The 25,824-nt window shown below is 36.7% G+C and overlaps 1 protein-coding gene across 3 annotated transcripts in view; it reads right to left on the reverse strand.

Moving 5' to 3' along the window:
• Positions 1 to 25,824, reverse strand: part of PDE11A (phosphodiesterase 11A) — a 326,658-nt gene that overhangs the window by 249,586 nt on the left and 51,248 nt on the right. The gene's annotated exons all lie outside the window — the stretch shown is intronic.

Raw genomic sequence — 25,824 nt, forward strand, 5'->3', positions numbered from 1 at the left:
GTTTTACTTATTTGGAAATTAGAACTCAAAAAGGCTAAGTGACTTGCTCAGGGCCACACAGCAGGTTAATGGCTGTACTGGTGAGGCTAGGAGAGCTCCAAAGTCACTAGCAGTTATCCTGCCCCCTACCGATCCTTTCTGTTCTAGGAGGCTTTTCACAAAGGCATGGACTTCAATCCTGCTACCTTGCCTGCCTAAACTAGACTAAATGACTAAAACACAGATGTGTCCTAAATTGAAAAATGTCGAATAAGGATAGCCTTTATTGACTGGTCATTAACTGTGTAGAAAGAGAAGAGAGGGGAAAGAGGAGGGAGGAAGAGAAAGGGAACAATATTTTACAATTAAATCTCATGATTTAAGGTCACCAGGGTATTTCTTTTCCTCCTTATTAATAAAATGGCAGAAAAAGGACAACACCAGACACTCAACTTATCTCAGAGCTGGTGGGTAACACTCAGACAATTCAAAGAGAAAAATCTAGAAAATAGGAACCTCTAAGAAAGTAAAAAAACAACAAACAAACAAAAAACAGTTATAAAAAAGGCAATGTGACTATCAAGTAACGACTTCATTGTGGACTGCTGGAACTAGAACCGTCTAGATGTGAATGAGCTTCTCATAGGAAGTAACATACACCACTTTTTCGGCATGTCTTCCTAACTTAGATGAAAGCAACATTAGCAGTAGGATGTAAAAGCTGAAGCCACCAAAACCAGGTTTCTATAAGAGCTGATCAGAGCTGAAAAGAGTTTTAGGTAAAAGTGGTAGGCAATGCCATGGAAATGGAAAAGATCATTTAAAAAAAAAAACGTTAGTAGACCAAGACTACAAGAGGATTATGTAAAGAATCCTGATGTTGAAAGGTGTGCAGAAAAAGAAACGCCAAAGAAGGGATGTTCTAAGAGACAGGAAGAGAAAAGGAGGCCAGAGAGATTCAAAAGTATCAATTACTGCGCTGAGATCAAGAAGAAATGATGATTCAAAATACACCTTGGATGGTGGCTGGTTAGCTCAGTTGGTTAGAGCGTGGTACTGAAAACACCAAGGTTGGCAGTTCGATGCCCGCGTGTGCCACTGTGAGCTGCGCCCTCATTGAAAGAAAATTAATAAATAGATAAATAAATCTAAACAACAAAACACAAAAAGCAAAACAAAATGTGCCTTGGAATTTGGCCGGGAAGTGATACTCAACCTCAGTGAAAGCTTTCAGTGAAGTGGTGGGGAGAAGGCCAAATTATACTAGGGTGAAGAATAAATAGAAATGGATGGAGTGGCCACCACAGGGTAAACCTATCTTTTAACATGTTTACCCCTAATGGGAAAGAACAGAGAGAAGTGAAAAGAAAAGTTGAGTTGAAAGAAGGATATTTTCTAATCAGGGAGAAGTGAACCAAGGGGAACGAGTCCAAGAAGAAGGGAGAGCTGAGAAAACGAAGCCTCAGTAAAGGCGGGTGGGCAAAGGAGCCAGTGCAGATGAGGAGGGCTTGGCCCTAGACAGAAGGAGAGCATCTCTGGGATAGAAGCTAGAAGTTAGGACCAGCACCTAACAGGTCATTTTAGAGCTCTTGCCAAATACTTTCTCTGTGACAGAGGAGTCAGTTACCAACTGACCAGGACTAAGGTGGAGGTTGGCGGGACCTTAAGGAGAGAAAACAAGCTTCGGATCCACTACTGTGTGTCGCCTTACAGCTGCCAAGCCATTTGTTCCCCTGCACTCTTTCCAGGATTTCACAAGGGAGTGCCTCAGCAAACTGAGGCCCCATGGAGAGATAACAGAAAAGCTCCTGTGAGGGAAAGTCTCAGCAAACTGAGACCCAATGGAATTATATTGGTCCCTCCCCGTCAATGGATTCCTTGGAGATGTGAGTGTGTGTGAAGGCAAAGTTCAGGCTGGAACACAATGGGAACTTTCAGAAAGATGGCCAGCAGGCTACTAACACACAGATCTTGAGATTAACAATCATTACCTGTTTAGAAGTTTACCAATAAAAACTATGCTTTGGCCCGATTCGGGGTTCAGTCCCTGAGACTGTTCCCCTTGGCCCGTGCTTGCAATCTATTCGTGGCTACTGTCTTTTCTTAACCCTGCACCACCCTTCTCCTTCCCCACAACCCACGTAGTGCTAGCCGTGACAACTGTGAGAAGAGAGCCTATTATACAAGTGATAGTTTGGATGACAGACAGGAAAAGCTTCAACTGAGGTAGTTACGGGATAGGGCTAGAGAGAAGAAGGCAGCTTAGGAGAACAACTGTGAGGCAGAGTAGGCAGGTTCTGCCCGTCCGTTGGGTGTGGGTGCTGTGATTCAGAAAACGCAACGATGGCTCTAAAGCAGAGTTTCTCAAACTGTGGGTCACGAACCACTAGTTGGGATATGAAATCAATTGAGTCTTGAACAATGCATGTTTGTAAGTGAAATAAAATAGAGTAAAAACTATCAGAGTGAATTTGCCATGGGAAGGCTAAGTATTGTTTTGTGACTATTTCTGTTACATACGACAATGGGCACTGGCTTGCTGATAACCAGTCAAGGAAGGAGGTCCCTACCTGACAGTCTTCAACTTAGGACAAATCTATGTTTTAGTCATTTAGTCTAGTTTAGGCAGGCAAGGTAGCAGGATTGAAGTCCATGCCTTTGTGAAAAGCCTCCTAGAACAGAAAGGATCGGTAGGGGGCAGGATAACTGCTAGTGACTTTGGAGCTTTCCTAGCCTCACCAGTACAGCCATTAACCTGCTGTGTGGCCCTGAGCAAGTCACTTAGCCTTTTTGAGTTCTAATCTCCAAATAAGTAAAACTATTGACTTCTCCTCCCTACTGTTCATAAAAACAGCTTGAAAAGAAAAAGTAAAAGGAAATATACTATGGAGAGCTCCTGACTATCTCTGTATTGTTATGAGATGGCTGGCTCAGTACTGAGCATGCATAGCTGCTGTTCTGTGAGCTGCCTGAGGTCTCACTAATGGATGTGTGTTTATACAGCAATGTTTATTGGAACAAGGGACAACTAAGTAGCCGGGTATTTTTTTCTTGCTATTCCGCTTCTCAATCTTATAGAATCCACTGACTTTTATCCCTCTGACAGGTTTATTACTTGTCCATGACTAGATATCCCCTAGGTGACCATTTGATCAAACAACAGTAAAAACATTTGCTTCAATAAATAGTGATCCTGTAAGTTTCAACTATTCTTAGTCATCTTTTTAATTTCCCTGAAGCAGTTGATAGTACCCACCACCTCTCCTCTTTGAACCTCCTCCCCTGGCTGCCATGACTCTGGGTTATAGCCAGAAAAGTTTGAAACTTACTGCTTTAATGTGGAAAACTGAGTGGAAAGTGACATCCTAAATCAAGATCAAGAATACCAGATAAGGAGAAATTTTAGGGATTAACCTCAAGTTTACCCTCAGATTTCTAATTCTCTTTGTATCGCTAATGAGCTAACAGAAATCTAATTTGATGGCTTTAGTGTTTATATCCTGTGACTGATGTACAATCAACTGTTTGTTAACACAGGAATAATTATTAATAAAAGGAAGGCCCTCATTGTCATATTTAGGTAAACAATTCATCTCTCAGAATGATGGGGTAAGTTTCAATGAAGAAATTTTGGGCTTTAAGTGTTAGCCAAGTTTTCAGTATCTCTGATACCTACACAGTTCAATGCAAGTTTATTTAGTCTTTTGATAACTACATTGGTTGAATTTTTGTTTTTTAAAGAAATTCTTTTGAAGCAGAAAATTGGTTCAGTGTAGATTTTTCACTCCATTACACATATTAAACTACACTGATTTGGGTGACGGAAAGAGGCAGAAAGAAATGCAGAGGTGTGGCGAAAGAGGCCAACAAGTTTATAAATTTCAAATTACAAAGACAAGAAAATATTACCAACCTTTTATCATCAGAAAAATGGAGTCGTACTCATGCCCTTGAACAAGAAAGGTGGGGTTGCCAGTGAACGCCAAGAATAATTCTCCTCCAAATGGAGGTGAGTGGTTCTACGTGAGTGAGACATGAGGGTATTGTGAAAGTGGCTGCAGCCCTAAACAATCCAGTGAGGAGAACCAGATTCACACACACACACACACACACACACACACACACACACACACACGCACTCCAGAATCTAGAGTTAAACAGACATGGATTCAAATCCCAGCTCACTCATTCACTGTGATCTTGGGCAAATAATTTAACCTCAGTAAGTTAGATAACTATCATTATCTGCTAGTATCTTGGGAAGAGAAGAATAGACATCTCAAGGTTGTTATTACCTAGGTGCAAATAAGACAAGTCCTGTAAAGGGCTCACAGGGCAATGCAGTAAGTACTAGTTCAATATTATGAGTGCATTAGTTTCCTAGGGCTGCCTTAACAAAGATCCACAAATTGGGTGGCTTAGAACAACAGAAATGTGTTATCTCACAATTCTAGGGGTTAGCAGTCTTAAATCAAGGGGTGTCAAGGGCCATAATCCCACTGAAACCTGTAGGGAAAGGATCCTTTCTCTTCCAGCTTCTGGTAACCCCAGACATTCCTTGGTTTTTGGCAGCATAACTCTTTTCAAACGGTGTTTTCTTCCTGTGTCTCTTCACATAGTCTTCCCTGTGGGAATATCTGCCTCCGTGTCCATATTTCCTCTTTTTATAAGGACACCAGTCATATTGGATTAGGGACCACCCTAATGACCTCATTTTAAATTACCTCTGCAAAGACTCTGTTTCCAAATAAGGTCACATCCCAAGGGGATTAAGGAGAATAAAGATTTAAATTTATCTTTTTGAGGGGAATGCAATTCAATCCATAACAGTTATTTACTAAACTATCTTGCTAGAGATATTTTGCAAGAGATAGGTTAGTAAATAAAGTACTTTAAAATGGTAGAATATCCCTCTCTAATGATTCATTATCTGTTTTTAAAACAATTTTTATTAAATTTATTAGGGTGACATTGATTAATAAAATTATATAGGTTTCAAGAGTACCACCCTATAATACATCATCTGTATATTACATTGTGTATTACTTGGTCTTTTTTTATGTAATGACTTGGGTATAAAATTAGTGAGTTTCTGGTTCTTAGTTGAATTTGTGTTGACTTCTCTGTCATCCTATGGTTTCCTGGTCTGGAGGAAAGGAAAACTACCACAGACCTATGCAACCAGGCCTGCAAAGTGTGTATGTCTCACAGAAAAAGAGCACGTACCTCTACTCTGAACAGTTTATCACAACCTCATATCACAACCTCAGTTGTGTTCATCACAACTGGAAGAGAATGGCTTTTCAATGGAATTTAAAGGAGCATATATTGCATACTTACTAATCAAAATGAATTTTTTCAACCCATTTCTTTTTTTTCCTCCTTAAACATTTTTAATGAGTAATATGGACTTTTTCTTTTTGTTGTCCAGTTTTCTCTGCCATGATCCTGATTCTAACCCCACTTTCATCATGCAAAATAATACACAAACACAACACATTCATTTCTACTTCTTCATATACTTTATAAAATGACATAGGTACACCTATAAAAAGGCTTTAACCTAGTTTAACATAAAAAATAAAAATAGGAATATTTGAGGACTGTATGAAAGACAGTAGGAAATACAGCATCTTTATTTTCAGGGTTGTACTGCTCCACATTCATTCACATCCATCAATGACCTCCTCTGAGAGAACCACGTGACAGAGAAGAAAAGGTTCATATGCCAATGTGAAAGGAGAAGAAGAATGCAAATAGAGAAGAGGAATTAGTTAATCATTTTACAATTTAACAAGATCAAATTTCAGACAAAGTTTTTCTCCTAAAGAGTGCTAACCAAATATAATTTCTTGACAGTCAAAAAAAAAAAAAAAGATTCCAAGTGTAGACCTACCTCTCCTTATACCATAAAAGTGATGATAAAAATGTAATTATAAATTGACCCTTCACAGAGCAAATCATATTTTTCTTTTGAGGCCATTAAATAATTCAGAGATTATTTGTTTTAATTTATAATTTGTCTTCAGTGGTAGTCATTTCTCATTTTAACTACAGTTTGTCTTTTCCTCAGTTTTCTCAAGTAGTTAGTGACCTGAAAATAAACAATTACACACACTAAGGATTTCTTAAATAAACTGCTAATTTCAGATTTGGCCCCAATTGAGGGCTGGCCTCGTTGCTAATGGATGGCAGTAATGGATTAAGACCACAAGGTGGCAGTGTAAGCAATGAGCTATTGGCGCGTATTTTACTCAGCATCTACTCTACAAATTGATCCAGTCTAAGTAGCTCTAAAGAAAACTGGAAAACTCTGAGACTGTAACACAAAATGGAGATGAGGAAAGATTGCATAAATAGAAAGAAAACGGCTATAATCATAATATAGAAAACATACTTCAGGTCGTCTATCACTTGTAAGAGGTCACTTTGGACTCCTATTATTTATTAGTTTACCTGAATAAATTCATGAGGGTTTTGTTATTTGATGGATTAACGGAAACTTTTTCATATGTTCTGCGTTCCTTAATCTTTTTTTCATTTTGAAATATATGGCGCCAGTGAATGTATAGGTCAACCGCAGGACAGACAGAAACTAATAATTATTAGTTCACTAGTTATAGCCATGACATAAACAATTTTGTCATCAATGCTGTGTAATCTGATTGTTTCAGTCAAGTAAGCAAGGAAACTGACATTGACAGCTTAGATAAGTGACCTTCCAGATAAAGAATTTTGAAGCTGATGAAGGACTATAATCAGAAGTGCATGACAAAGCCAACTCCCCAAGTAGCACCAATTAATAAAACAAATTAGCAACAGTATCTTTTCTTTAAAGTACTGGTACATGTATTTCCTTCTATGAAATTCTGACTTTTACTTAGCAGCTATCAAACAATACCAAAATGACTGTCTCTTGCTGTGCAATTGTTGGAGGGCTTGGGAAGAGAAGTGGTTTATATAAAATTTGAAATGTGCCAACTACTGAAAAGGATTTCCTATAATTTGAGAGTGTCTTCATACTATGCCGATTTTAGCTTGGTGCTGAATGGAAGAGCTAAAAATGATGCACAGCAAAAATGTATGAAATTGTTTGCTCATCTAAATAGATTATAACACCAGAGTAAACGAAAAGTTAGCTCTCTATAAAAAACTAGAATTAATAATTGTTTCATGAAATCAACAGCATATTGCTGAAAGGTAGATAGGAATAGCATACATATACGTTTTTTGAAATTTAGATATCATTGACATATAAACTAGTTTCAGGTGTACAACATAATGATTCGTATTTGTGTATGTTGCTCGTATACTTTTAATTGAGCCAAAATAAACTCAGAAAGAAAACAAATATAGGATATAGATATCATTGACATATAAATTAGTTTCAGGTGTACAACATAATGATTCGTATTTGTGTATGTTGCTCGTATGCTTTTAATTGAGCCAAAATAAACTCAGAAAGAAAACAAATATAGGATATACCAGTGACTCCTTCAGGCATTTTCAAATAAGGGCTTTTATTCCTGATTCTACATTAATTTGCACCTACTTACCTATTTTAGTCCCCAATTAAATCAAAGCTCCTTGGACTCAGTAATGTATCTCCTAATTGTTAAGTCTCCCACAGTCATGATAATAATAATATAGCAAAGGTTACCATTTGTTAAGTTCTTATTAGATGCTAGGTATTGTGATAAGCAGATATAATTTCACATAAACCTCACCAAAAAACCCCATGAGATTAGGACTAATGCTCTCTCGGTTAATAAAAAGGAAACAAAGGTGCAAGTTAATTTGCCAAGTTTACACAACTCCTGAGTAGCAAAGCCAAGTTTTGAACCCAAGAATACTTTATGCCAAAGCCCCTGGTTTGTCTTGCAGGGTGGAGATAGAAGCATGGTAATTAACGACACATTGTCTGAGGTCTGTCTGGTTCCCAAGCTGACTGGCTGTATGGTCTTGGCACATTACTTAGGCATTCTGTGCTCTAGTTTAGTTATTTTACCACCCAGCAGTTCCTAAAGTATAAATTCAAAAACTTTTACTAAGAACCTTCCAACTTCTCTTGGGTACCTCCAAACTGCACAAAGAAACCCTTTTGTGACACATACTCCAGCTGCTTCAATGGGCTAATAAATGAACTGGTGTTTGTTATAACTAAAATACGGTACATATTTGATTTTCAGTAGTGGTCCTCAATGACCTCTGAGAGCTGATGCTGTGCTGTGACTGTTAGCATTTCAGGCTATTGTAATTAAAATAGTGCTCGCTTTCTTCAACAAATCTACCAAAATGTCCACATGTCAAGCAGGGTTGGCAACTGAAATGAAGAATATAGATGAATGATAAGCCTTTTTGAAAAAATGATAATTTAGAGTACCGGATTTTAACATTACTAACCTTATTGAAGATTGCCATGATTTACCTTCAGGTTCATTTCATTTCATCTGTGTGCTGCTTTCATTTACCAAATACCCAGTCTTCTGGGAGTATTGGGAAATCTGTGATTTGAACTAAAAATCACATCAGGCAAGGAACACAGAAGCACAACAGAGGTTCCTATCATCTTCTGGTGACTCATTTAAACTAAAACAATCAGTAAGGAATAATATTCTCTTCTTACTTGCAAAGGCATTTCAGCAGCTATATTCAGAGAAAATTCATTAATCCATTAATCAGTGGCATAGTAGGCAATGCACTGTAGTAGAAAGCATTCTGAACTCAATGTTAAGAAACACTGAGCTTAATCCAAGCTCTGCCACTAATCAGTTGGGTCTCACTTGACAAATCACTTCTCCTGTGTGCCTCAGTTTCCTATTCTATAAAATAGGAGGACTTCTGTTAACTTTAAATTTTAAGAATAGGTGCAGTACAGAGACAAAAACATTTATCCAGGTGGGATCCCAAGAGTTTTATAAAATGCTATGTGATGAGCCAGAACAATGCCCAGGTAGTTGTATTTGCTTCTTTAAAATTTAGACCTTATGTTGGGGAAGGGAGGAGTTACCATAAAAAAACGTGAGCCAAGTGATCTTTGTCAAAAACCCTTTGATCTAGAACAAGTTTTCTCAAACAAGAGGCTGTCAGACTATTTCAAGTAGGAAGGAAAACATAACAAGAGAAAAAGGGAACCTAACTTGCAGTCCTTTTTTTTTTTCATCCAAAATTAGAGTAAGATTAACTCATCTTGTTGCATGCAACTGTAGACACAGAGAAATAAACAAATGATAGCACTGAACTATCATGTCCCTGGGGGGTGAGAAACACTTGCTATCATCTTCCACATTGAGATATTCAGGTGAGGTAAGTGGGTATTCCAGCTCCTACCATCAGGCTAATACTCTCTTGTCTATCTTCCCCTCTTCTCAGCTATGTCTTTCCCTCCTGCTGCAGCATCAGCCTGGAAGAGCCACAGAACTGGACAGAGCAGAGGACACGTAGAGGCATCTCTGGAAGCAGGAAAGACGATGACTGATCTTAGCCTTTCACAGCCCCTGAAGCTTGCTCTCAGGCTATGTTACATGAATGGGGTATAGGTGCTGTTCTCTCTCTTAGAGACAGTACGGAGGATGAGTAAGAAGCTGAATCCAGTCCTAACTCCACCGCTTACTGGTCATGTCTTACTCACTTGGCCTTGGTTTCCTCCTCTTAAAAATTTGGATTATAATACCTCACTAGATTATGCTACCATTGCTACTACAGCTACAGCTAATAATGAAGAAAAAAATGGAGGCCTGATACATATGGAGACTTGTCTGAACAGTGACTGGTGGCCTACAGCTTGTCATAAGCCCATTTGCATGAGACACAGAGGAGCCACCAGGGAAATAATTGTTCTTAAGGGAAGAGAAGGGCAGACCTATAAGCTTAGGCCTGTGACAGTGCCCCAGTCATCAGAGGAGTGGGGGTGATCGGTAGGATATCCAGTTTGTTGACATTTAGAATTGTGACTGACCTGGCCTCCGTTTGCTTATGTTTCGTTCCTAAAAATAAAGTGAAATAGGAATAAAGTCGGCAAAGCTGGTTATATTTATGGAATGAAAGTTCTTCACTCCCAGCCATGATGGAGTGTCTTGTGGGAGGCAGCCTAGCTATAGCCATCTAAGGGGTGTTGCCTTCACGAGGCTCAGAATGTTTAAGGAAAATAAAAAGACTAGTTTATGAGCACATGCCAAACATCACCATGGAAATGCCCAGAAGTAAGTGGAAGAGCCTAAAGGGGATGAAGACACCACAGTATCAAGGGTGGTGAAAGGTAGAAAAATATGACTTATTACTATAGTAGAAGCTCTCTTAATGACCTCCATTTAAACAATTTGCAGCAGATTTGTTACATCTGTAACAAACACTGACATATCTATGGTATGTTAAAAGGTAGTGACTAGAAAACCAATACTGCATATACCTGCCCCACTAGCTGAGTGTGTTTGCTTCCTAAGTATCAATTGTATTTGTTCCCAAACCTGTTTATGTCAGCTGTACTGGTTATTGTAAGTTCAGATATTTTCTTTGTATTACATAAATCAAAAAACATGAAAAAATTGTTTTATTTTTCTAGGAAAATTAAGGTGAAATCCAGAGAGTCTGCTAAAATTGTGTCATCAAAAAGAAAGAGCTCTTGGATTTCTGGTCAAGATGGTGAAGTAGGTAAATGCTATAGCCCTACCTACCCAAAGTGGCCCACCCAAATTGCGGGCACACCCAAACCGCTTCCAGTGGCTTTTGCATACAAATTACCCATCTTGGCTCATGCTGTGGACTTTTCTAAAATCTCTCCAAGGTTCACAAACCCCAAACAAGCAGCATCTGGCCTTGGTGTGCCCCATACCTTGTACTGAGTATCCCCAAGCTTGATACTAGTAGCAGAAAGCCTCAGTTCATGGTTTGGCCTCCCCCAGCACCCTCAAGCCCAGCACGGGTGGCTGCCATCTGAGAATTGCTTTGTGGCTCATGCCAGGTGGCCCCAAGCAGGGTACAGGCTGCAGCCAAACCTGGTCTGAGGTCCTGGGGCCGGCACACCAGTGGAAGGCTTCCCACAAGCTAGAGCACTACATAGCTGCCTCCTCAGTTGACACACAAAGGGCAGACTGGGTATGCAAAAGAGCTATGCAAATGTGAATCCTGCTCTAGAGGGTCAGCCCACACACAACAGTTCCTGCACTGTAGTCATAGCAGGTCCTTATAACAAATCAACCTGAGGGTCAACCAAGGCTCAACTACATCAGGAGGGCATACACAAGCCATACAAGGGACACACATGGAGTACCCAGCTCAGGTGACCAGGGAGATTGCACCACTGGGCCCCACAAGACACCTGTTACATAAGGCAACTCTACTAAGACCAGGAAACACAGCAGTCCTACATAGAAACAAACACAGGGAGGCAGCCAAAGTGGGGAGACAAAGAAACATGTCTCAAATGAATAAACAAAACATAGCTTCAGAAAAAGAACTAAACAAAATGGAGACAAGCAATCTACCAGATGCAGAGTTCAAAACACTGGTTGTAAGGATGCTCAATGATCTTAGGGGAAAAGTAAATGAACTCAGTGAAAAATTTAACAAAGACATAGGAAACATAAAGAAGAACCAGTTAGAAATGAAGAATACAACAACTGAAATAAATAATACATTAGAGGGAATCAACAGTAGATTAGATGAAGTAGAGGATCGAATCAGCAATTTAGAAGTTAAGGTAGCAGAAAACACCCAATCAGAACAGCAAAAAGAATGCAAAAAAAGTGAGGATAGTTTAAGGGGCTTCTGGGACAACATCAAACGTACCAACAGTCACATCATAGGGGTACCAGAAGGAGAAGAGAGAGCAAGGAATCAAAAATGTATTTGAAGAAATAATGACAGAAAACTCCCCTAACCTGGTGAAGGAAATAGACATGAGCCCAGAAAGTGCAGAGAGTCCCAAACTAGATTAACCCAAAGAGGCCCACACCAAGACACATCATAATTAAAATGACAAAGATTAAAGAGAAAGAGAGAATCTTAAAAGCAGCAAGAGAAAAGCAGTTAGTTACCTACAAGGGAGCCCCCATAAGACTGTCAGTTGATTTCTCAACAGAACCTTTTCAGGCCAGAAGAGATTGGCACAAAATACTCAAAGTGATAAAAAGCAAGAAGCTACGACCAAGATTACTCTACCAGCAAAGCTATCATTTAGAATCCAAAGACAGTTAAAAAGGATCCCAGACAAGAAAAAGCTAAGGACTTCATCAATACCAAACCAGTATTATAAGAAACGTTATATGAGTAATAAAATGGCAATAACTACATATCTATCAATAATTACTTTACAGGTAAATGGATTAAATGCTCCAATCAAAAGACATAGGGTGGCTGAATGGATAAAAAAACGAGACCCTTACATATGTGCCTACAAGAGATCATTTCATATCGAAAGACACACACAGACCAAAAGTAAAGGGATGGAAAAAGATAGTTCATGAAAATGGAAACAAACAAACTAAAACAAGCTGGGGTAGCAATACTCATACCAGAAAAAATAGACTTTAAAATAAAGGTTATACAAAGGTTATACAAGAGACAAGGAAGGACCCAGTAATCCCACTTCTGAGTATTTATCCGAAGAAACCCAAAACACTACTTTGAAGGGGACACGTGTATCCATATGTTCATTGCAGCATTATTTACAATAGTCAAGATATGGAGGCAACCTAGGTGTCCATCAATGGATGAATAGATAAAGAAGAGGTGGTACATATATACAATGGAATATTACTCAGCCATAAAATGAATGAAATCTTGTCATCTATAACAGCATGGATGGACCTAGAGGGGTGGAGTAAATCAGACAAAGACAAATGCCATAGTATTTCACTTATATGTGGAATCTAAAGAACAAAATAAACAAAACAGAAACAAAGTCATATATACAAAGAACATTTTGATGGTTGTCAGCTGATAGGGGGGCTGGAGGGTGAATGAAAAAGGAGAAGGGATTAAGAAGTACAAATTGGTAGTGACAAAATAGTCATGAGTATGTAATGTATAGCATAAGGACTATGTCAATCATATTGTAATAACTATGTGGTGTCAAATGGGTACTAGATTTATTGAAGTGATCACTTTATGAGTTATATAAATGTCTAATCACTATATTATACACCTGAAATTAAAGTAATATTGTATGTCAACTGTAATTGAAAAATAAAACAATTACTAAAAACTTAAAAAAACACAGAAAAATAAAATTAATAAACATATATATTATTTTCTATTACAGTTAACTAAGTACTACCTTGTTGATCATACAATTATATCACTGGTGTAATATTATTTTTCTTGGGTAAAAACACATTTCCCTATATTTTGTGCTATCTTCATTGGAACTGAATTTATGCATATGTCATTTTAAATTAATTTTGAATAATGTTTCACATATAAACTCATTGTATTCTGAACCATTAGATATGTCTTGTTGCCATAATGTATCAAATTAAATGTGATATTCACACACACACACACACACAGAGTTCTCAAATTTGATGTGGTAAAACAATTAGAAAAATTAGAGAAAAATCATAAAAGCCTAGAAAGATTCTAGATTTCTCAGATTTCTTCACAAGCACCTTTTAACTCTAGCTCCATTTTCAATGCAACTAAATTATCAATTACAGACAATACATCATGAGTGTGGTTTATACAAGGAAAACAAATGATCCTCTAGTTAGTGGATCCACAATCAAAGAAAACACTTGCTGTACAAGAAAAGATTGTCCAATGAATGTATGTTAATATTTTATATTAAAATAAAATGTTTAACATGTATATGTATTACTTTGAAATAATTCATTATTTTAATGAATTTTGAGCTTAACTAACCAATTACTAGTCTTGATCACATCAAAGAAGAAGCTGCCTTCCATGTTATTGTGACCCTACTTTCAACCGAACCTAGTAGAGTCACATCTTTCAGATTTTACAGAGTACATAATTACTTTAAAATAACATATATTTTACACAAAGATACGTAGCTGGATAACTGATTCAATTCTTAGAAATTAAAGTGTTAACTCTAGAAACTGAATACAATACTTAGTGTCCAGTTATTTTCAACAAACATTTCTAAAACTACATCCCTCTGGGTATTTTTGCACACAAAGGAAGATTCGCCCATTGATGTCTGCCCACATAGTAAAATTTTAGGAATTCCATGAAGACCTTCTATCCTCTCTCTGTACTCTCCACCAGCTTGCAGATGTCTACAGTGCTACAGTTGATATTATTTCCTTTATTGCTTTCTACAGTCAGCTTTTCCTACAGTCAGAATTGACAGCCAGATGGCCCTCTAACCCCCAAGGGAGGAAAAGGGAGAACGGACAAAGAACAAAAGGGCCTCAGACTGTCACTTACATACTCCAAGTTTCCTAATCTTCCTTAATGCTTGGTAAAATCAAGTATTTCCCCAAGCATGTGACTCTTAGGGAACAACTTACAGAATTACTCTTCTAAGTAGCATCATTAGTGAAAGGATTACATTTGAACCACATGTTCCTTATCTCTAAGTAGGCGCAATGGTCCACACCACACGGAGTAGTGGCATAAAATAAAGATGATACGTAGAAGGGGGTCTAACACAGTGAGCCACTCCATAAATGTTAGTTTCACATCCTTGTATGAGTTATTCTTTTTCTCATCAGTAATAGACGTTTTATTAAACTGCTAGATTAATAGAAAATAGAGGTTGTCTCCATAATTAGTTTGTTTGGAAACAAATATGTAACCGTTGCATTAAAAAGATGGGGTCTACTCTCTTCTTATGGAACTTTAGAAGACATTGCTGTTGTAATTTTTATCATTTATTATTTTGTCATATGGCAAATAATACTTTGTCATATGGCATAATAAAGAGCCAGGCAATATTCTTTTAGTACTAGCTTTTCAATGGCTCAAGAAAATTCCCTCAGAGAAGTCTTTCTTCAGTGAATGCTTTCTCCTCCATTGTCATAGTCCATCCATTAAAAGGTGACCAGCTGTGTAAAATTAAAGTCAGTGACAAGAATGACTACAAACATAATTTCTAGTGAGTTAAACATGAGAAGTCACTGGGTGCCATCCCTGCCACACACCAAATCTTGCCAGACAATATTTTCTCATCTCTTCTAAATTTTGTGAGACTTCATGCTAAAGCTCTAACTAATGAAAGCAAACCAGGTCTGACACCATAAACAAAACATTCGCTTTTTTAGCATTCTATGACGATCTCAGAAATTTGAGAATGTCCCCTATACCCAGACTGAGCCTTCAGGTGTCACCTCTCAGTGCCTGCATGGCTTCATCTGACGCTGTGGCTGGCACAAATAAGAAACTCTTGGATCTTCCCTGCGAAACTTCTCAAAGAAGGAGTCAGCTTCTCCTCCATGAAGGAGTGCATGCTATCATCATCCACCTTGGGACTTCAGTGGTTTCTGTAAATTTAATATTCTGAGTTGCTATTAGCAAAACTCACCCATTCTATTACTGTTTTCTAAACTCGGTAGAGTTAAAGTAAATCCCTCTCTACTTTTATATTTGCAGACCAAAGAGCCAGCCGGCTTCCCAGACGTGCAACATATGCAGTCACAGTGCCCCTGGCTTAGAAGAATCCTGAGCTTGGGTTAACGCTCTCTTATCACAGGCCTAACATTCTTAATAATTTTTGAACATGGGGCCCAGCATTTTCATTTTTCACTGGGCTTTACAAATAATGTAGCTGGTCCTGTCACAGAATCTGAATCGTTTGGTCTTTTTTCATGTGGAAGACCACTTTCTCTTCACTGTCTATGGCTCTGGGGTTAAGGCAAGAATTAATACTGGAAGCCAAAAGGACAACCTGAGCCAAGGTCCGCAGAGAGCAGATGTGGAAAGCCTATTCCTAAAACAAGTGTACAGGCAACAAGAGATGTACATTGAAATTAGAGCCTCTAAAACCTTCTTGAGGTCCTCTGTAGCCCCATTATTTCTACTTTGCTCAAAACTAACCAGAGGCGTCCAGATGCACCAAGGTTAGTGTGTTATCTGTACATGAAAATGTATCACTTCTGCTTGCAAAATTTCAGGATGATATCCCCGAGAGGACAGCAAAATAGGCTTTGGTGAACTTGGGGTCTGATTCAGTTGTTTTGCACAGCATCCTGTTCAGTGGTCCTCGATGCCTGACTTACAGTCTAAAGCAACTGATAGCCTGAGTGCCTCTGTTACGTCAGAAAATACATAAGAGTGACAACATGAGCGATTTGCTCTGCTTCAAGAAAGACAAGCAATTCACTAGAGATGTGGAATGCTGTTTCCTAAAGCAGTATCAATTCTTGTTATGGTTATGAGGAAAAGCTATTATTTGTAGCACAGAATGAATGAAGTTCAGAGGAATACTCTGCCCAGGGCTAAATCTTCCTATCATACCCAGAGGCAAGCTGCACATAAGGAAGAAAATGAAGGCTCATTTCCATTGTAAAACAGAGGACATTTTTCAGTGAATTCCTTTATGTACAAACTAAGGGGTTATGCCATTTACACAGCGAGGAAATGGATCCACTGGGGCCAAAATCCTAACAGCTATATGTATGCATCAGCAAGGTTCTTCATTATAGTTGATGAATTTCCCCACTTTGAGAAAGAATAGTTTCTGTGGTTGGCAGGTCGAAAAATGTTTTGTCTCCTTGAACAGTGTTATTCGTTCAGTGCATACTCAGTGAGTCACTGCTCCTCATCCAAAATTCCTTCAACCTGAGACTTAGGAGCCTCTCTATTAAATAGCAGGAGTCCACTGGAATTCTCCAGGCCACCCTGTGCCAGAAAGACAGGTGGATCAATGACACAGTCAGATCAAGACTGAATGTGGGCAGACATTAGCATCATATCCCAGCAACCTGAGGTCTACATCATCTGGCCATGAAACTTTTATTCATACGCCCATATTTCCCATCAGCTGTCTCAGTTCCTACAGGGGACAAGATGGAGACAGACAGAGCAAGGGAGGAAAGACAGAGAGACAGAAAGAATGGACTGTGTGACATTTTGATACAACCTAAAACACATACTACTACAGCTTCAGCTTTAAATATATGTGTATATACCAAATAATAAGCAAACCTGACATTCTTTCTCTGGTGAACCTCATCCCAGCACTGATGGTAGGTAGGGAGTGGGGTGGAGTAAGGGTTAACCTAATACAAACTACATAAGGTTATTTCAGAGGGATACTCTGCCCAGGGCTAAATCTTCCTATCACACCTGGAGGCAAGCTACAAATAAGAAAGGAAATGCACTCATCTTAGAAGGAAACATGAATTATTCCAGTCAAATAACTGCTTAGTCAATAAAATTCACTTCTATCAAATTTTCTACATCTCAGATTGCAATTCCAACTTTAATGGCACAGTAGTGACACTCACTTTTGCCTTTTAAATAATGTGTTTGGTCAATAACAGAACTTACAGTTTTTACTTTAAAATTTTATAGCACTAATTTTTCAGTTACAAGTTCCTGGAGGAATAGTTTGAAAAAAATATTTAAAATATAATATAGTTTTATATTTGGAAATGAAAATATATGTACTGATTTTCATAAAACAAACTGCAGAAAGTCTCTTCTTGGCTAGTGAAGACAGGGCTCTTGTATGTTCTTATAAGGGTATGAGTTTTTAAATGCTGTAAAAATCTATCTCAACGAAGAGCATTATCTTCTTTCTGTAAGTTTCCTGGGGTTCCCTTTTAATTGGGTATGCATTGGGTATGTATTATGGCTATTTGGGTCATAATAAAATCTCTTATTCTTCACTTCAGACTGCATGGAGACCCTAATTCAATTTCTAATTCTTCTCTAAATAACACATTTACACTTATAGTAAAATTCATTTATAATAATGCTTTGGGGGGAGTTACTGATAACCCCTTTGAGACTTCCCAATGATAATAGACTAAACAATATTTTACTGCTTATGTCTTAATTCTGAAATAATATGCCTAACACAATCTTAATAAAAAAGAGTGAAAAATAGCATAAAAAAGCTATAAATCAATCTCATTTATCAAGTGCTAACTGAACCCGGCAAATACATCAAAACAATAATACAATACCAAACAGAGCTCATCCCAGAAATAAAAGCAATACAAACCCAAAGATAAAAAGTTTCTATACAGTATATAAATTAATAAAGTTGAAAGTAAAATTTGCCCAGCATAGGGATGGGGATTAAGGGTGCAATATGATTCCAGAGTGCCTGTTGCCTTTAATTCTGTCAAAATGCCTGCATCAAAAACACTTGAATCAAAGGTTCATGTTGACAGATGATAGAAGGTACTAAAAATATTTCTACCATTCATACTATTTGCTTCTCCAATAAACATCTGCCTCCTACTTAGTCTTAACCTATTTCCACCAACATTCCTATTTCTTATGGTTCTTAAGAGGACATTCCATATAGAGTTTTATTTTGATGGTTCATTTTATTCTTAAATACATTGTGTTAACTATTTGGCCAGAAATCAATGATCAGCAGTAGAGTTATATAATTGTAGGACTCTTTTAAGGTTCTTGAGCCAAGCAGGCTACTGATTTAAGTAACAATTTTTGACATATATAACTTTGATCTTTCTAAATATCAGCTTAAGAGAGTCAGAATGTGCTGGTTAGAATCTCACCTTAGCATTCTGATGTGATTCCAGTATGACTGAATTTGTTATAGAACATGACAATATGTACTTTACTTCAACGATGGCTGGAGAATAGAGATTCTTTTTTTAATATCTTCTATTTTTATTCTCAACCTTTGTGGCTAAAATACATAGATGACTTTTTTATTTGTTAAATTTATTGGGGTCACGTTGGTTACTAAAATTATATAGGTTTCAAGTGTACATTTCTATAATACATCACCTATATATTGCATTGATGATTCTTCATAAAGCCTTTTATTGTGGAATCAGAAACATTGTAGACTCCACGATCTGTGAGAAAACAGGCAAAGAAGCACTTGGGAGACTTGCATTATACCACTGACATACGAAATGCTTCAGGAGACCTTCCTCCACCAGGATTTTCCTATCAATAAAATGGGGTGCCCATGTAGTGTTGCCCACCAAAGAATCACAAAGTTGAATGGAACCACCACTATTGTCTGACCCTCTGCCCGTAGGCAGCCAAACATTTAGATGGTACAGAGTAAGACCCAGGAACATTGGAGTTTAAAAACACAGATTCAACTCTTAGCTGTCATTTTCTAATTGTGTAACCTGGAGCAAATAATTTAAAATCTCTGAACTTATTTTATTTTATTTTATTTTTGCGCTAAAAGAAGAATTTGAAAAAAAAAAACAAACAATTTCTGAGCTATCCTTGCTTTCTATTATTTCCATGCATTCCGAGCAGATGGTTTTTGACAATTTTCCATGAGGATTTGTAAGATAAGATTCTTTTATCACCTTTATTTCTTTAAGAAGCTATTGTGCATCAATCATGAAGAACTGTGATTTCATTGTTATGATCTTTCATTTTTCACCGATTGGTTAGCTGTACATTCTGACATATTAAATGACATCATTTCTACAATTAACTCAATGAATACTCTGCTTTGAGCTCTCCTTTTTCTAAGGAATGAGAATAGTCAATGCGCTATTTATAAAAAATGACAAGCCAAGCATGAGGGAAAACACTGGCCTCCTAATTCCACTCTTAACTTCCTGCTAGACAAGACAGACTGCAGTTACCTCATCTATAATAAAAAATTTAAGAATTGTTTTACCTATCCCATAAGAATACTGACAGAATCATATGAGTTAATATATGTGTGAAAATTAAATTATCCACAAATGTAAAGTTTGATGTTATTAAAATGATTGATGTTTCTAACAGCTTCAAAGATAGTGAATGTAACAAACTGTATACCTGGCATACATTCTACCATCTTCCAGTTGATTGTCTTTCTAAATTGCACCAGACCCAAAGGTCTATCTGTTGGATGAGCTCCCTGCCTTTACCGCCCATAACAAGTGCAGTACAAACATTTTACATCACTGAACCATGAAGGGCAGAGAGTATTTTTCCAAAGTATTTTTCTGGGAATAATTATGAAGGATCATCTTCCAGGTGAATGGCTATGACCTTGTACTTCCAGCACAAATTGAACTGTGTTTTATATACTGGTGTAATTTTAAGAAGGAGAATGACTTATTACTCTGTGCATGGCAGAGGGAACACTAACCCTTGCTTAACCCAATCATCTGTGCATAATCTTCCCCCTGGCAACAATTCGAAGACAAGAAAGAAGCAGCAGCTTGGTTTCCAGTTTTCTTTTACTTAAGAAATCTATGTTGCAGTCCAGAAGTTGGTCATAATTTGTACAGTTTTGGTGTTTTAAACTGGATGAGTCTTTAAAGCATAAAGCAGCAGAAACACCCATGGCCAGAAACACCAGAAGCATCAGGATCAAATCTTAAAACAGTGGATTTTCTGGATCTAGAGCAAAATGAGCTTTCAGTCTCAAAGAAAAAATAATTCCCATCACCTTGTCTCAGAGGTTCAAAGGAAGAGCAAAACCCCCATCAGGTCCCATGACTATCCTAATCATGATAGGTTATTACATTCATGTTACCCAGTCATGAAGGTATCATGTCAAACATCTAAGCTATGATTTTAAAATAAATTTAGAGTCAAACACTGAAAAGAAGAAATGGATACTGAAAGGTTCATCCAAGGACTGTCTTCCATGACAGGGGAGAATAACTCGTGGCTTATTATGAAGCCTCATCCTAGATTTGGAAACAGAAATTTGGACGAAATACCTAGAACAAATTTCAGTTATATTAAACCACAAGTACCATTGAGAAATCATGACAAACAAAATTTATATCAGTATTAAAGGATTTGCAAAATTAATTACAAATTTTTTTTTTTTTAAATGACAGAAAGGAAAGAGATATGTGTAGGGTTTTGGAAACAGAGTATACCAAATAATCAAGCACCAGAGATGGACTAAGATTTCCCCGATACTGCAGTGGACATAATTACTCACTACTATCAAACACTGGGTGGCCTCTTTAAAGAAAAGGTATTGATTTCTGAGGCTATTACGTGCTATAGACAGCAATTCTTCCAAAACACTGAATATGCTTTTCAGACAGACAAAGCATGTTCCGACCTTCTGATGATGTCAATTAATTCCAGTGAGGAATCATTTTAAATTCTCTCCAGTGAGAGAATTTCGTTATTACATTTTTGTTTCATTTAAACCCCTTTTCAAGAACTGTGTCTAATAGACCTTCAGAGCATCTCTGGGCAGCTCTAACTTACATAACCTCATTTTTCAAAGCTGTTCATTACTTTCTCCTCCTCTTAACATGCTCTCACTCCAGATCAGGGCCTCCCTGGGGGGACTTGGCTGCCTGCTTTGGTAATAGTAGAGCCTACCTTTGAGACTTTTTCTCATTTCTAAATGGAGTGTGCAGAATATGAAAGGGGTGGGGGCAATGCTCCTTAACGTCGTTGATTGGCAATGGAATCAGAATCTGCCAGTGAAAATAGCCTACAATCATATCTAGGCAGGATATTATCCAGGGTGCATGTGGGAGACATAAAAGAAAATAATGGCAAATGACAAAAAGAAATGGTTTCATTTCTACCTCCAATACAGAAAAGAAGAAAAGGAGAAATTAAATATCCAAGTACATTTTAAAAATAAAAATTATGAAGTATGCTACAAAGTCATCTTATTTTCTATTCGAAATTCTCCAACAAGGAATATAATGTACCTTCATTTAAACAGCATAGTCCATAATTTTGCTAAACAGAGAATAAAACTCTCTAATTTACACTGGGACACCTCACTTCTCTGCTTAGTGAAATTGAACACTATTTTCAGATTCTGACTTGAAACACAACTTTTTCAAGCACTGATCTTCACCTTCTTTTCATCCTTAGGAGGGAAAACAAATTCATTAAAAAACCATAAATGTAAAATGTTTTGTTATTTGCCATTGAAAACACAAATATGGGATAAAATATTAAATTATCTATTGCCTAGTTGTATGTGTACAAAGCAAGCATTATTTTTAAAGATTCCTAACTCTTTAGCCTGTTAGTTTTTCTATTTTTCTTAGAGACATAGAGCTCAAACTTGGTTACAGATATTTATGAAAGGGTGAAATGATACCAGGCAATGTAATTTAGAAATTATGTTTCACTCAGTCACACTCTCTCCCTGAAATTAAATACGTAGGATCTTAAACTTTATTTAACTATCTATACATGTGCACGATCTATGTATTCATGATTCCCTGAAGTGAAGATGACACAATAGGGGAATAATGAAATCCATCAAGCATTCCCATGTGCCATGAGGAGATGGAGAGGGGGAGACAATGCCCAGCTCTGCCATGTACAATCCAATTGATCTAGAAACATTCTTAAAATCTCTCACATTCCATTTTCCCATCCAAAAAATGAGGATGATAATAATTACCACAAGATTGGTGGGGATTAAATTAGATAATGTACACAAAGCACCTATTGCAGAGTGGGCACTCAATAAATGGTTTCTGTTATTTTCTTGTTTAAGAAAAACAAATACTGAGAGATACTGCATGCTCTTTTGATGTCCATAATTTGCTTTAAATTCTTTAATAAAGATTATGTGAAGTTATGTGTGTATGTGGAGGGGTTAGATTTAATATGCCATGGAGGAGCAGACAGTTGCCCTATCAAGAATTTACGCTCCAAGGCTAGTCAGAAAGCTTACTCCCAATGTGATTATTACAAGTGATGCAGAGATCTTTACCTGCCATCAAAAGCATGGGGCTTTGCCGATGTTGAAACGGACTTTCACTGGTGAAATTAGTACTTTGCGAAATTAACCAGCACAATGGATATTAGATTGGGACTGTAATTACTGAAATTAGTGGTATTTAAGATATATGTATCGGTAATAATATTCTAGCGATACTCCCTCTAACCCTGTATTACATAAGGTATAAAAATCTAGCAAGTTCTAAACTTGTATCCATATGGATGGGCCCTGAGGCTGTCCAATCCTGCCATGGGGTCAAAAAGTTATGGTTGCTTAGTGCCCCCTCCGAGAGCAATGCGATTCTGCTTCTGAAATATTACGAGTGTTTAGATCATCTAAAACAAAGAGAGTTTAGACTTCACAAAGTTTACTGAAGCCCAGAGTGTCTGAACTATTTGACCCAACTAGCCAATAAATTTTTGTTTAAATAAATGTCTTTATATGCAGTAGAATTTGGTCTGAGTTCTGCTTTCATTAAAACCAAATAGCAAAGTTATAGGAAAGTAGTTAGTTCCCATTTACTTCAAACATTTTGGCATCTATTATGACGTACATAAGAGCTATCATGAACAACTTAGTGGCTGTGTGTGACCAAACTGGCTTAGGCCAGTTTGCATCATGCTAGCCTTTTTTTATAGTTTAAAAAAATATATTGACTTAGACTAATGGTTAATTAATTGTGGAATGTGTGCACATACAGAATAAATAATAAAAATGGAACTAAAGTGAAATCAGAAATCAAAAGAATGCAATTTTTAAAACTGATATTCAAGCTAGTAAGGGTTCAGTGAATTGATATACTGCTATTGGCATTATAAAGCAATACAATTTTCTGGAGAGAAAATGGGTGAAATTTATCAAGAGCCTTAAAAATAAATGCTCCACCAATAAGCACATGAAAAGATGCTCAACATCATTAGCTATCAGGATAAGGCATTGTGGTTTTGATAAACCACAATGAAAAACCACTTCATACCTACTATGATGATTATAATAAAAAAAGACAGATAATAAGTATTGGCAAGGATGTGGAGAAATTGGAAAACTCATGCACTGTTAATATAAATGTAAAATAGGGCAGCCATTTTGGAAAACAGTCTGCCAGTTCCTCAAAAGATGAAACAATTCCACTCCTTGCTATATATCCAAGAAAAATGAAAAAAATATGTTCACACAAGAACTTGTATGTGAATGTTCATAGCAGCTTCATTCACAATATTCAAGAAGTAGAAACAACCAAATGTTTAGGAACAGATAAATGGCTAAATAAAATGTGGTATAACCATATAATGAAATATTATCTGGCTACAAAAAGAAATGAAGTAATACTGACATGTGCTACAATGTGGATGAACCTTGAAAACGTTATGATAACTGAAAAAAGCCAATCATATTGTATGATTCCATTCACATGAATTGTCCAGAAGTAGAGACAGGTAATAGATTGGTAAACTGAGATAGCTGGTGGCAAATAGAAGTACTCCTAACAAGTATGATGTTTCTTTGGGGGTGATGAAATTGTTCTAAAATTGAGTGTGGTTATGGTTATACACATCTACAAATATATTAAGGACCATTGAATTGTATACTTTAAATAGGTGAATAGTATGCTATGTGAATTTTATCTCAATAACGCTGTTATAAAAAATTATTATTCAAACTCCTTGACTTAGGAATCCTAAGCATCAGTTTGAACCACAGGAAATTACCAATATGTCTGACCTACAAAACCACACTTTAATATAGCTATCCTAAGATGTAGTCCAAGATTTACCATATTTTGCCGTGTATTATGCACACTTTTTTGCCCAAATTTGTGAGGGAAAAATAAGGATGCTCATTATGCATGGGTAGTACTAATTCCGTATCTATAAAAAAGTTTTTAATTCTTTTATTTATGCTTATGAATTAAAAGTGTAACTCTGGAAATCAATAACAATATCTGTATGCAAAATAATACCCTGGAATGCGATAATCAGTTTTGTTGAACTGAACTATGGACTTACAATGATGAAGAGTTCTTGGCCTTCTATGATGTGTAAATATTGTAAATTTGTTACAAGTACATAAAATTTCTTGTACCTTGTATCTGTTCTTGTGTTTTGCAATTATTTGTTATGTAAAATTTCTTGTACCATAATATGTTTTAAAAAAATAAATGCTAAAATTCCTTTATAATACAAAAAACAAGTAACTAAATGTAAACAAATAAAAATTTGAATTAAAAAATTAAAATGAAAGATTTTTCCCCCTGAAGGTTTGGGCCAAAAATGTGGGTGCACATTATACATGGGAGCACACCAGACATAGCAAAATACGGTATTTATAAAGAAGTTCATTAATTGTAATTTTATTATAACATGATTTGGGAAACAACCTAAAAACTGAGGAATAAAATGATTAAATATAATGCATGATTACATGGTAAAATGTAATGCAAACATGTAAGTTGCATCCTTGAAGAATTGTTTGAAGCATGATAAAATACCATGTGTACTACATGATGCAAATTTGGAAATATACCTTTATAGGTAAAAATAAATAAACATAAGAAAATACGCCCAAAATATTAACAGTATTATCTCTGAAAGTTAGGGTTATGAGGGATTTTAGTTTTTCCTTTTTTTGTAATTTGCAAATTTTCTATAATAAGCTTGTATTACTTTTATAATTAGGAAATAACCTTATCACAAAAGGAAAGGAAAATAAACTGAGAAAGAGATGCCCTATTCAAAGATAACCAAATATACTTGGAATTCTACCAAATTTCACTTTTAATAAAAAAAATTGATTTAAGTTTTCAAAATTTGAATTCAAGTATTCAGTAATCAAAGGTAAAAAGAAACAATCTTGCTGTTTTATTCAGACAATAACACTAAATTAGTTATTCAAAGAAGACAGTTCTCTGTCTTAATTTGAAATCTCCAGCAAACAAGAATCTACAACACCCTGTTCTACTTCTTTAATAATAATTCTTTCTGCCAACAAGTGCTTATTTATTATATTTCTAATCTGTGACAGCAGACTATTCTCCCTTGTCCAAGTCT

Source organism: Rhinolophus sinicus, chromosome 17 (genome assembly GCF_057876585.1).
Source record: "Rhinolophus sinicus isolate RSI-liver-muscle chromosome 17, RSI-T2T, whole genome shotgun sequence".
NCBI lineage: Eukaryota > Metazoa > Chordata > Mammalia > Chiroptera > Rhinolophidae > Rhinolophus > Rhinolophus sinicus.